We start from the raw sequence: 14,280 nt of genomic DNA on the forward strand, positions 1-14,280 counted from the left end.
GATTCAATTCGTATCGCAGACGCTCCATTGAAATGTAAAGGCAATGTTCCCTGCGTTCGTGGAGACGGCATTCACCGTAAACGCTGCATATGTCAGGCTCGTTCGGGAAATGACCTTAAAGATGTTACGCTGTTCTTCGGCAATACAGATTGAAAACAGCCCATAGTCACGTACATTCGTATTGTACATCAATATCCCCTGTCTGTTGCGAATGTTGAATAAAGCTCAATTTGAACTTTGTCTGCTGATTGTCCATAGAGTTGGTTGTTATATAGCTCGGGAATTTGAGAAAAGATATCCAAAGGAACATACATACAAAGGCTGGTCTCCTGCAGGTGCCTAATATGTCAAAACACCTCATGTCAAAACACCTCATGTCAAAACAAAAGTCCTGCAAGTGCAAGCAAGCGATAACTTGTGCCAGACTTATTTTGACAGAGAGGAAGATGGGTATTGCAGCAGACCTCTTTATTGACATGTTCCTTCAGATATTTTGTCTCAAATTCCACGCTATACAAAAACCAAACCCATGGACAATTGTCAGAGTAAGTTCAAATGGAATTTTATTCAACATTCATGACACACAGTGGATGTGAACCTAGCTTTCAGGTTTTGGCAATGGAGTTTTGCGCGCTGAGGATGTCAGAGGGATAGCGTCGGTGCATCATGAATAACAAGTTCCATGCATTAAACATAATGAACATTTCAGTGTTATATGAAGTGAGTTGAGTCTTAGTAGTACCAGAATCTTATATTTACAAAAGCACCACACCACCTCACATCAACTCCCACCATAACTAAATCTATGGACTTACCTTCAGTACTAGTAGCTGTGTTATAATTTACCATTCATCGTTAACGTCAATGCCATGAACAGTGGCGTACAGTGGATTCACGAGGCTCCCCTGCAAGGTACGAGCAAGACCAATTGCAAAGCCAGGGGGCGGGAAATAGAATGCGATGCTAATGTTAACATTTTTACCACAGGAACATTTGACCTTGTTGCCAACAGACAATTAGCCTACCAACCTCTGAATATATTGAGTCAATTATGGTCCTACAGGTATTTAAGGGACTTCAATTGTGAGCTAAAACGATTCGATTATTTTACTTTCCTCAGGTCTTCGATCATGGGCAACTCCAAACCCTTTGGTGGCCCCAACAAACTTTAACCAGATGAAGGTGTGTCCCAGCATTCGCAATTTCATTGGTTACGCAGCTGTAAGCACTGCCCCGTGCTCGAGCTCATTGGTCGTGTTGGGTACAGAAAATCTGCTGTAGGAGTAAAGTCAGAGCTTTCTCAAATTCTTCAATTAGTAAACTGTTGTTTAACATTGACATTTACAGCTATATCAACTGTTCGGTGGTCAAACTATTTTGTTGGATGCTCCAAGTGAGGACAATATTGGACGGAATGGAGATGCTAGATAGATACAACGAGAGGACGAGAAGGATGAGGGTTTCCGGAGTAGAGGAATATGGAAGGTGGATGGACAAACTTGAATCTGGCCCGGTGGTGACAGGTCGTGCAAGGGCAGAAGCTGATGCAATGTTTGATTCTGTTGGCGCGAGTAAGGTTGGTAAGAATGACTGGACCACGGTAATAAAGAAGAATTGAGCTAAAAGAGCTAAAGCTGAAAAATGAACAGCAGTTTCTGGTTGGAGTACCATTCATGAATAATAATGTCTATTTTTGGGAGACCTGTTTGCGATTACGAAGATGGTAAAGGACAAATTGAGAAAGGCGGAGTCAGTCAGAGTGACCAGGAGCGGTATGATGGTGATTTCATGTGTATCAAAACAGCAAAAGGGAGACAGCTCTGTGGCTCTATAAACTGTCAACATACGAAGTGGAGAGTTGTGATTTTCAAGAGAAGGGCACCGAAGAAAGGTGTCATCTCGCTGGATATCGAGGCTTCACATCACTTAACCCTTATTGTGAAAGGAAAGAAGGAGGAGAAGTCTGTTCGATGAAGAGTCTCTCCTGACCCATGTAAAGCTGTGATACATGAGATGTGCGGTGCCAATGTATGTACAAAAGTAACAGCAATGTCATGCATGCAAATCTTTGGCCACGTGTCAAGTATTTGCAGATGGAATATAAGTGTTGAAGAGTCTGGGGATACACAATGCTGCAAATGTGATGGAAAGCATTTTCCAGAGTTCCCTGAGTGCCCTGTTAGGGTGAAGGAGGTCAAAGTAGCGAGGCTCAAGGCTGTCAATCAGGTCTCCTATGTGGAAACAGTGAACATTGTTGAAGGAGAGAGTAGAGATGATGAAGCTTTGGCAGTGGATGGCCTGTTGATATCATTCATCAGATAAAAGATCCTGAAATACTAATGGTGAAGAAGGTGGATTTTTGTTCCATTCATTGTGCAGGTGATTAATTGTACAGGACAAACTAATAAAAAAATAGAAGAAACTGGATATCATTGTGAAAGCGGCAAAAAGGTTATTGGATCTTCAGGACTTCACGGCGGAAACATTGTTTTTTTTCTACCTTTCATTTGCTGCATAAAAGTTCCCCAGTTTTCACCCCATACAGTGGGTGGCGGCATGCACCTCTACTGTGTGTTTGCGGACCGCCATAATAGCATAGAAGAAGAAGAAAATCTACTGCGTAACAAATTACGTTTTCAGCGCGGGGAAATCAGAGGCTCTTGTGCTGAAGTCATCGTAAACATGAACGTCATATCAAAGCGTCTGCAATAGATTGATTCATAATATCCTCCCGAAAAGACTTGACTTGGGGGGTATTAACACCAACCTGCAACATTTCGTGCAACACTGTTGGCAGAGAATAGTAGTAGCCTACAGTAATGTTGCTCTAGCCAGAATTCACTACTGCAATGGCGCTCGAGATGGACGTAAGAGTTCAGGGTACCTATTGAAAATATCAAAACACTTTTGTCTGGAATATTCTATCCACATTTTCAGAAGCTTTTATTTACGTAAGTCTCATTGATGAATTGCTAGTGATTAATACAGTAGTTATCTAGCTTAGTTGATGACTTTTGAGAATCGCCACACTTTTAATTCAGAAAAAAAACGAATGAGACGAGTGTTTCATTTGTCATCATTACATACAGTGACATTAAAGCAATCTAAGACGTTGTTTTGGACACATCTCCATTTTACAATTAACTTGCAGAACACTAATGCAACTTTGATACAACATCTTTGATAGGAGAGCAAGGTAGAATACCTAGGGATGCGGTCCAAACACTTAAAAGACACACTCTCAGGCCTCAAATTAAGTGGACACTTCTGTTGACGTTTCATGACGTCTGACGAGTATACACTTGCAGGGCAAGGGGCGAGGGAGGGGAGCCAAGATGGCGTTGCTGTGAGGGAGTGTTTTCTCGCTCGTCAAAGCAACATTGAAGGTTAGGTGGTTAACAGTCTAATATTGGCTATCAATGTTGAAAGAAACTAACGACTTGTGTTAGCGACATAGAACAAGTTTAGAGTTTGTTTTTGTCAAGTTGAATGGAAAGAACACGACAGAAAGACAACAGTAGGCGGAATATCCAAGCCTCACTAAAGACGTCAATACAGTGACTGTTGTGCCTTTATTTGCCCACTGATCTGGGCTAATGTATGTTGTGTGTAGTTACTACATTTTTTTTTTAAACAATTGTTAACAATTGTATTAGCTATGATCACGGAATCACCCGGACCAGGGAGCAGAATTTACCATAATGAACATTACCCATGTTTTTGACATGAAGGATATAATGTTACTTTTGCAATGATAACAACACCATTAAAATGATTGTGATTTTATTCTTGTTGCCAAATACTTTATACACAAACAAAAATTCCAGAATTCTATACCAAAATTACAAATTTTTGATCGAATTTAATGATCTTGTTAAGACACTATCCCTAATGAACAAAAACAAGAATAACATCTTCCTGAATCATTATAATGAGATTTTTTTTACAGTGAATACAACTAGAATTTTAAATTTTATAGAAATTATTTTATTGATATTTGTTTCTTGTTAATACCTGTGTTTTGTTTTGTTAGACATGTTTGTTGTAGCAATGTAAGTTGTTGATTTATGTATTATGAATAAAAAAATACAAATAAAAAACAAAAGCGCGAGGGAGGAAGGAATGTTTTTTTAAACGGACCACCCTTGGCCGGAAATTTGTCACTCGTTCTATGGTTGTGTTTTCAGCCACCTGTAGCTTGTGGGTGCGTTATATGCATCTTCTGTAACTTTGGACCACTGTATCTGGTAAAGTGTGTCCCAATGCTGCCTTGGTCGAGCCAGGGTTTTATGCTCCAGTCAAGTACTTTTCTGCAGCCCAGGCATCTAAAGCACAGAGAGCCACACACGGAAGAGGCTTTTTACAGAGCTCTCCTTTGAAGGTAAAGGAACCAAGAGAAACTTACTCACATGCTGTAGACTATACAGCCCCACAATGGAGGTGTCATAATACCCATAAAACCTAGCGGTCAAACGGGAAAATGGTTTCTCCACTGTTCGTTTTTCCCATAGTGGATTTTAGAAACCCTTAAAATAAGTCAGTCTTGTCCAGATCATTTGTAGTTCTTTATGATAGCCACATTAGCAGCTAATTAGCATTTCATTTTGGGGGGTTAAATACAGGCAGGTATATTGATAAAAGTCACCTTGTCCTAGAGAGATTGACACGGTTATCAAATTGTCTTGCCAGGGTAAGCTTACACGAAACAGCCCTTATTTGAAGTGTTTCTAAAATCCCATATTTCTCCCATATGGGAGAAATTGGTGGGAAAACGATTCCTTGTTTACCACTTTGTGTCATGAGTATTGACTCATACTGCGGTACTCTATTGTACAATTTAGTGCTTGTAGTTCTCATCAAATCAAATTTATTTATATTGCCCTTCTTACATCAGCTGATATCTCAAAGTGCTGTACAGAAACACAGCCTAAAACCCCAAACAGCAAGCAATGCAGGTGTAGAAGCACGGATTATCAAACATAAATTCCAAAGAGATATCAAAATACTCTCCAAATTGATTTGATTAAATTGTGTTATTTCATAAGACCATTGTTATGTGACATATGTGTATATTTTCAACCAAGCACTTTTTTCCCCATTTTAAAACAACTTCGAGGCCCCTGAGTAGACTTTTTCTCATAAACTGCTGTGAACCATCACATTAACACTTGACCAATAACTAATACCAGACCTTGACCTGTAGATGGCAATGTTTTACCACTCCATGATGATTTGTAGACCGGCCTCTTGCTGGTTGACTCTGCTCTGCTGCACTTTCTGCCCTAAACACTGTTCACGGTGAAGTTATAACCATTGTAATGATTGACATTTACAACTGATTGTACATTCCCTGTCTGTTCTCCAGGTAAAGCTGAGCACAAAGCAGTACCCAAACTTCCTTCACAACTCCAAGCCACTGAGCCATAGCAAGTGTCAGGACTTTGCCAATCACTTCATGGGATTTAATGGATGGCGCACCCACATTGTTACAGTAAGGAGCAGCAATGCCCCCAGATTGATCTCTTTTATGTTCCAATACAATGTTATATTATGATACAACAGATACAATATGTGTTTGGTTAGGTGGGTGTAGCCAGCTAGTTAGCTTTGTGTGAGCAAGACATTTTAATTATTTTTTGTAAAAAACGATAGTCCAAGGTCCCACCACCACTTGAGTATTTTCCCATACGGCCGATTGGGCACATCGTGTCATTCGTGACACATTGAGGCAAAAATGTGATCATATTCTAGTGGCAAAATAACACTCAATATGATTTCAATATATAGGTTCGGGAATAGGGATGACACCGAAACCAGGTATTAAACGGGCCCCGGGGCTAAATTATGAAAGGCCGTGTAGTATCGATAAGCTTCGACGTTATCGGTTCTGCTTTCGGTACTGGATACATTAAGAAAATACATTTCCCATTTCTTATTGCTACATAAACGTTATCTTGCACATTGTATCTCACCAACCGTTTCTAATTTGCAATAAAATTAAGACATTCGTCTATGATGCATTTTCGCTATTCCCAACCCAGAAGAGAGCTCACTCTTACGCGTCTCTCACACGTCACAGCACGCTGCTCTTAATCAGTGACGATGGTGGAGAGAGCTACACGTTAAAGTGTGGTTACACTTCACCAGAGACGATGCTGACAATGCTCGTTGCCACAAGTGCAACAAGACTTTTGCTCGTGTTTCCGCCCTTACAAGCAATCTGTCCATGTACAGACAGAGAAATGCACTATTTCGACTGCCTAGCTCGTAGTTCATCTCTCGTTTCCCGGTCTACGTTATGTATGTATGCTAGCAGCCTAGAGCCCACACACGGAGTTAAAAACATTTATGCGAACATGGGTTCATGATCAAAAGTAACCATTAGCCAGCTGATTGTTTAGCTATGGGTGCGTTCATAAATTTAATCACCCATGTAAAGATTTTGCAACTTTTTTGTTAAAGTTGCAGTTGCAATGATCCATCCCACTCCTCCCTCTAATACCACTGGTCCAAGGCAAAGACAAGCCCAAAGCCCCTTCACGCTGTCAGCTAGTGGGAGGATGACTGAGGAGAGGGTGAATGAGTGCCACCTAGCCATGACCAAGTTCATAGTGAAAGGCCTACACCCCTTTGCAACAGTGGAGTCCAAGGGCTTTAGGTAACAGTCTGTCAGTATATATATTGAGTTGTATTACTTTTTAGGATATAGTAGTATAAAAGGGTTGCATGTTAGTCCCATCTCTCCACAATACAATACACAACAACACTAATTCAATCATGATAATTCAACGCATGAAAACTATATTTTCTTTACTGTAGGGAGATGAGCAAGGCACTCAACAGTCCTCCCTCCAGGAGTTACCTCAGTGACACATTAATTCCTACCTAGTATGGTGTAGAAAAGGCCAATGTGATCACTGAGCTGAAGGACGTGCCAAAGCTGGCAATCACATGAGATGGGTGTACCAGCCTCTGTCAGGACCACTATCTCACTGTTACAGTGCACTACACAAGCCAGGGCAGTGTAAAACAGAAGGTCCACCACACCAGGGCAGTGTAAAACAGAAGGTCCTCCACACCAGGGCAGTGTAAAACAGAAGGTCCTCCACACCAGGGCAGTGTAAAACAGAAGGTCCTCCACACCAGGGCAGTGTAAAACAGAAGGCTCCTCCACACCAGGGCAGTGTAAAACAGAAGGTCCTCCACACCAGGGCAGTGTAAAACAGAAGGTCCTCCACACCAGGGCAGTGTAAAACAGAAGGTCCTCCACACCAGGGCAGTGTACAAATCGTAAACTGGTTGAGTAGAGGCAGAGGAGATATAGCCGACCAAGATTGTAGCTATGACTGTTGATAATGCTGGCAATCTGGATGTTGCCATCAAGAGGCTACGCATCCTAAAAATAATAATTGAATAATTGAATCTGGCAGCACAGAAAATCTACAAAATGACTTCCATTGATAAATGGGCAGCCCGAATCAGAGCAGTGATCGTGTGGTTCAAGACATCCTTGATGTCCAAAACAGTCTAGAAGGAAAAGCAGCATCTCCTTGGTAAGAAGCCAGTTCAATCTATTAAAGTATTATTTAGAAATTCCCACGTTTAACTATTTAATTCAATATTCATGTGTGCGGTAATTGTGTGCGGTAATATATGTTGTTTCAGGCCTTGTGCAACATTCACTCATCCTTGATGTCAAGACCAGATGGAACTCTATCTAATGAGCGACTCATGGAGCAGTATTCAGAGAACCAAGCAGCAGCCCTGATGTCAAGACCAAATGGAACTCACTATGTAATGAGAGATTCATGGAGCAGTATTCAGAGAACCAAGCAGCAGCCCTGATGTCAAGACCAAATGGAACTCACTATGTAATGAGAGATTCATGGAGCAGTATTCAGAGAACCAAGCAGCAGCCTTGGACCCACGACTGCGAACAGCAATGACCAAGGACAACCTGGACCGTCTGAAGGACGAGGACTTCCATAAGGCTGAGTAGTTTGTCCAGCTCATGAGAATCCTCTACACGTCTACACTGTGTCATGTGAAAAGAATACCACCTGTGGACAGATCAAACCCATCCTCTAAAAACTGGAAGAGCACTTCCCTGTGAAGCATGAAGATACAACGTTTGTGGCAACTATCAAACAGAAGGTGTGGGAGAATCTCTCCGAGCGCTATCAGGATGAGGACATTCAAGCCTTCCTGCATGAGGCCACAGCAATGGTCCCCAGATTTAAAGGTAGGCCGGTGAGTCACGCCACCTGGGACAGGTTGAGGAAGGCAACTGTTGAGGCCAATGTGACAGGAGCAACACCAGGGCTGTCAGAGGAGCCGGATCAGATAAAAACAGAGCACCAGCAACAGGAGGAGGAGTCTGAAGGAGAGGAAATGGAGGAGACAGTCCCTCCATTGTACAAAACAACCAGTGTCTTGGAGGAGATGTTCTCAGAGTTGAGAGGGAGTTGAGGTTGACAATCTAACAGGACACCTCGTCCCTCAGCGAGCATGTTGGGCTAGAGGTCAAGCTCTACAAATGCCTGCCTCCCATCCCCATGGCTGAAGATCCTGTGATGTGGTGGTGGGAGAAAAGAGCTACTCTGCCCCTCCTCACGAACATTGCAGCAAGCTACCTCTGTGCTCAAGTCTCCACCACCCCTAGTGAGAGGGTATTTTCGACTGCAGGGAACACAATAAGCCAGGAGAGGTCCTGACTTCTGCCAGAGAAGGTAAATATGTTGAACTTTCTCCAGAAGAACTGCTAAGAACTGTTAGTCCTTCTGCAGCCTACCTGCATGCCCCACCCGTGTTGCTCTATACCACTGTATTGTCTTCTGCAGCCTACCTGCATGCCCCACCCGTGTTGCTCTATACCACTGTATTGTCTTCTGCAGCCCACCTGCATCCCCCACCTGTGTTGCTCTATACCACTGTATTGTCTTCTGCAGCCTACCTGCATGCCCCACCTGTGTTGCTCTATACCACTGTATTGTCTTCTGCAGCCCACCTGCATGCCCCACCCATGTTGCTCTATACCACTGTATTGTCTTCTGCAGCCCACCTGCAGGCCCCACCCGTGTTGCTCTATACCACTGTATTGTCTTCTGCATCCCACCTGCATGCCCCACCCGTGTTGCTCTATACCACTGTATTGTCTTCTGCAGCCCACCTGCATGCCCCACCCATGTTGCTCTATACCACTGTATTGTCTTCTGCAGCCCACCTGCAGGCCCCACCCGTGTTGCTCTATACCACTGTATTGTCTTCTGCAGCCCACCTGCATGCCCCACCCGTGTTGCTCTATACCACTGTATTGTCTTCTGCAGCCCACCTGCATGCCCCACCCGTGTTGCTCTATACCACTGTATTGTCTTCTGCAGCCCACCTGCATTCCCCACCCGTGTTGCTCTATACCACTGTATTGTCTTCTGCAGCCCACCTGCATGCCCCACCTGTGTTGCTCTATACCACTGTATTGTCTTCTGCAGCCCACCTGCAGGCCCCACCCGTGTTGCTCTATACCACTGTATTGTCTTCTGCAGCCCAGGCATTCCCACCCGTGTTGCTCTATACCACTGTATTGTCTTCTGCAGCCCACCTGCATGCCCAGGCCCCACCTGTGTTGCTCTATACCACTGTATTGTCTTCTGCAGCCCACCTGCAGGCCCCACCCGTGTTGCTCTATACCACTGTATTGTCTTCTGCAGCCCACCTGCATGTCCCACCCGTGTTGCTCTATACCACTGTATTGTCTTCTGCATCCCACCTGGCCCCACCCGTGTTGCTCTATACCACTGTATTGTCTTCTGCAGGCCCCCCACCCGTGTTGCTCTATACCACTGTATTGTCTTCTGCAGCCCACCTGCATGCCCCACCCGTGTTGCTCTATTCCACTGTATTGTCTTCTGCAGCCCACCTGCATGCCCCACCTGTGTTGCTCTATACCACTGTATTGTCTTCTGCAGCCCACCTGCATCCCCCACCCGTGTTGCTCTATACCACTGTATTGTCTTCTGCAGCCCACCTGCATCCCCCCCCGTGTTGCTCTATTCCACTGTATTGTCTTCTGCAGCCCACCTGCATGCCCCACCTGTGTTGCTCTATACCACTGTATTGTCTTCTGCAGCCCACCTGCATCCCCACCCGTGTTGCTCTATACCACTGTATTGTCTTCTGCAGCCCACCTGCATCCCCCACCCGTGTTGCTCTATACCACTGTATTGTCTTCTGCAGCCCACCTGCAGGCCCCACCTGTGTTGCTCTATACCACTGTATTGTCTTCTGCAGCCCACCTGCATGCCCCACCTGTGTTGCTCTATACCACTGTATTGTCTTCTGCAGCCCACCTGCAGGCCCCACCCGTGTTGCTCTATACCACTGTATTGTCTTCTGCAGCCCACCTGCATGCCCCACCCGTGTTGCTCTATACCACTGTATTGTCTTCTGCAGCACACCTGCATGCCCCACCCGTGTTGCTCTATACCACTGTATTGTCTTCTGCAGCCCACCTGCAGGCCCCACCCGTGTTGCTCTATACCACTGTATTGTCTTCTGCAGCCCACCTGCAGGCCCCACCCGTGTTGCTCTATACCACTGTATTGTCTTCTGCAGCCCACCTGCTGGCCCCACCCGTGTTGCTCTATACCACTGTATTGTCTTCTGCAGCCTACCTGCTGGCCCCACCCGTGTTGCTCTATACCACTGTATTGTCTTCTGCAGCCTACCTGCAGGCCCCATCCGTGTTGCTCTATACCACTGTATTGTCTTCTGCAGCCCACCTGCAGGCCCCACCCGTGTTGCTCTATACCACTGTATTGTCTTCTGCAGCCCACCTGCAGGCCCCATCCGTGTTGCTCTATACCACTGGATTGTCTTCTGCAGCCCACCTGCAGGCCCCACCCGTGTTGCTCTATACCACTGTATTGTCTTCTGCAGGAAAATAGTTTATTTCATTTGTTTTACATTTCCATCACAACATTAGTCTATAATAGTGATTTGTTCAAAACAATGCTGTTTCTTTTACTGTAAATTGTTAATTTTATTTATTTAACTTTTCAGAAAATAAAGCAATGTTAACTTTGTTCATAATTTGTTTCCTTTTTTTAATAAAAAATAAAAGAATCGATAAGAATACTGTTAAAAGTACCGGATCGATAAGCAGTATCGGTAAGAGTAGTTAAAATCTTAACCATACCCAACCCTACCCATGAAGCCTATTTAACTTTTAATGCAGTCATCTCGGTTTTCAAATCAAACTTTATTTGTCACATGCTCCAAATACAACAAGTGTAGACTTCACCGCGAAATGTTTACTTACAAGCGCTTAACCAACAGTGCAGTTCAAGATGAATAAAATATTTACCAAGTAGACTAAAATAAAAAGTTATAATAAAAAGTAACACAAAAAGAATAACAATAACGAGGCTATATACTGGGGGCACCGGTACCGAGTCAGTGTGCAGGGGTACAGACTAGTTGAGGTAATCTGTACATGTAGGTGGGGGGAAAATGACTATGCATAGGTAACAAACATGCAGCAGTGTACAAAACGAAGGGGGGAAGTCGTCAATGTAAATTGTCCGGTGGCGATTTAATTAATTGTTCTGCAGTCTTATGGCTTGGGGGTGGAAGCTGTTGAGGAGCCTTTTGGTCCTAGACCTGGTGCTCCGGAATCGCTTGCTGTGCGGTAGCAGAGAAAAAAGTCTAACTTGGGTGACTGGAGTCTCTGACAATTTTATGGGCTTTCCTCTGACACCGCCTATGATATAGGTCCTGCATGGCCAGAAGCTTGGCCCCAGTGATGTACTGGACCGTTCACGCTAACCTCTGTAGCGCCTTACTGTCAGATGCCGGAGCATCTCGGGACCCATGCCAAATCTTTTCAGTCTCCTGAGGGGGTAAAGGTTTTGTCGTGCCCACTTCACGACTGTCTTGGTATGTTTGGACCATGATAGTTCGTTGGTGATGTGGACACCAAGGAATTTGAAACTCCCGACCCGCTCCACTACAGCCCTGTCGATGGTTTTATCTTTCAATTGGAAATACTTTGGCAACTTTGTATTTGTAGTTAACTTCATTCTGAAGTGATTGGTGGTCAATGTCAGACAGATGACTAGCCTCAGCATCTTGATTCTATGTTTAGCAGAGATCTTCTGTGAATAAAGTGACGTGGAAGGGCAAAAAACATCTAACGATGCACTTTGGCTACTCTACGAGTGGTCTGGATCAGGTGGTCTGGTTTTTAATAAGATCGTTACTAACGAAGGCTCTGGTGAAACAGATTGGCTACTAAAGATGGTTCTAAAAAAGGATTTAACGCTACAAAGGCTCTGGGAAACAAGGCCCTGAACTCTAAGTGAACTTATCATTGGAATCATTTTGAAGATATCAGCTCAGCATATTTTCATGTCTTCTAGGTGCACAGTAGAGGCATAGGCAGGGATATTCTCTGCCATAAGGGAATACAAATGTAATCACACAAAAAAATCTATCTTCCAGGCAATGGGAAAGTTGTAGTTGGAAACTACAGGATGGAGTGAGATTATGTCCTACAGGATGATGATCTGGAAGAACTCGTACCACACTGTTCTCTTACAGCAATCATTCCACACATTCGATTGCCATTGTATTCTTTTAAATGTTTTCTACCCACATGGGTTGCTTAGTCTATGTATTTTGGCCATTGTAGTATTTACAAAAATTGCCAGTGCAGTTTACATTATTGGCAACTTCACTGGACAGTCACTGGTGTAAAATGTATGTAATATTAACTTTAGTATTCTACTTTATGACTTTATGTGACTGCTTATGTTATTGTGTATTCTGCATAACGCAGCCTTGTTGAACTCAAGCGTTAATGAAATCTAAATCAAATCTGATCTCAGGAATCAACATCTTTTCTTTTTATTTCTTTGTCAGGTGAATGACATACCCTGGAGTCAATTTGACCCTGACGGCCAGGAGGAAAATGAGGATATACCGTGGGAACTCAGTGTCAACATGTGGCATGTACCTGGAGACAATTCACCTGTGTTCACCTGCACTTACTGTGTTCAAGTTGGTGCCAAACAACAACTTGACATTTCCTGTTACTTTTTAAAGAATGTACCTGGAAAAATTGTATGGAATGTTTTGTAAAACGGTATATCTTGACGTACTACTACTGCATATAACATGCTTTTGAAATTCTGTAAATGTTTATGAACTTTAGACAATTCAATGTCTTATTGAAAGCACAAGTGGTTCTTTCCTTTTATTATGTTCAAGTGTTTGTGTCTCTTAGAGAGAGAGAGAGAGAACTAGAGCAGCCAGTCAGTGTGTTTATGTTTTGTGGTAAAATGTGCTTAATCATCTAAGTGGATGATTTATGACAATGAGGCAGTAAAGGAGTCACAATCCGCCAGCAGGCACTGAGCATTGGCTCGTGTGTGTGTGACCCCCCTCCCCCCCAGTCTCACCAGCACTATTTCCTGTATGCCATGCCACGAGATCATATCACAATGTATCAAAGGGAGTTTTCTTCTTTCATTTAGTTTTTTTCCTTTCATTGGTATTCGTTTTCTAATCTAAACATCTGCAGCCATGGATACCAAACCCCTCCCTATTCTAATCTGCCTCTGCGTCATCAGAAGTGTATGAGTGCACGGCAGACTGTTTGACTGGAAGTCACTGTGGCGGATCTGTCATTTTACCGTCTGTTACTGTTGGATGAAAGTGTAAACATTTTTTTTTGAAGTTGTCATGGTTTTGGTCTTGAATTACAACGAAGTGCAGTCAGTGCCACATCCAGTAGTAGTACGTTTTCCCTCCTGATTAGCAGGTTTTAGTGATTGACAGCCAAACACCAGGTATAGAACGTTTCAATTTGTTGGCATGAAGTGTACAGGAATGTGTGTTAGTCAGCATTAGACTTGTATCATAGCTTTTCCACACTCCGGTATGATGAGCAATAGCCCTAGTATTGGAATCCAATGAGGAGATGTAACCAGGCAACCATCCACCCATTTTGGCAGCCCAATATGGGAGGGATGTGTCAAAAGTTGGAGTTTCAATCTGTTGTCTGTAAAGTTTACAGTAATCTATATTAGTCAGCATTAGACTTCAGACTTAACCACACGGGTATGATGAAGAATAACCAGACAACCATGGATGGTTTGGGAGAAGACTTACAGTCAGGTTCATAGTTATTGATACCCTTGATAGACATGAGCAAAAATACTGTATAAAAATACTGAGCTTATGTTGTGTGCTCAGAAATAAAATGGGAAATTATATAATTTT

The 14,280-nt window shown here is 43.4% G+C and overlaps 1 pseudogene; it reads left to right on the forward strand.

The window, feature by feature from the left end:
• Window positions 1-869: 869 nt before the first annotated feature.
• LOC112225710 lies at window positions 870-13,408 on the forward strand (annotated as a pseudogene).
• The last annotated feature ends 872 nt before the right edge of the window (window positions 13,409-14,280 follow it).

Source organism: Oncorhynchus tshawytscha, linkage group LG27 (genome assembly GCF_018296145.1).
Source record: "Oncorhynchus tshawytscha isolate Ot180627B linkage group LG27, Otsh_v2.0, whole genome shotgun sequence".
Lineage (NCBI taxonomy): Eukaryota > Metazoa > Chordata > Actinopteri > Salmoniformes > Salmonidae > Oncorhynchus > Oncorhynchus tshawytscha.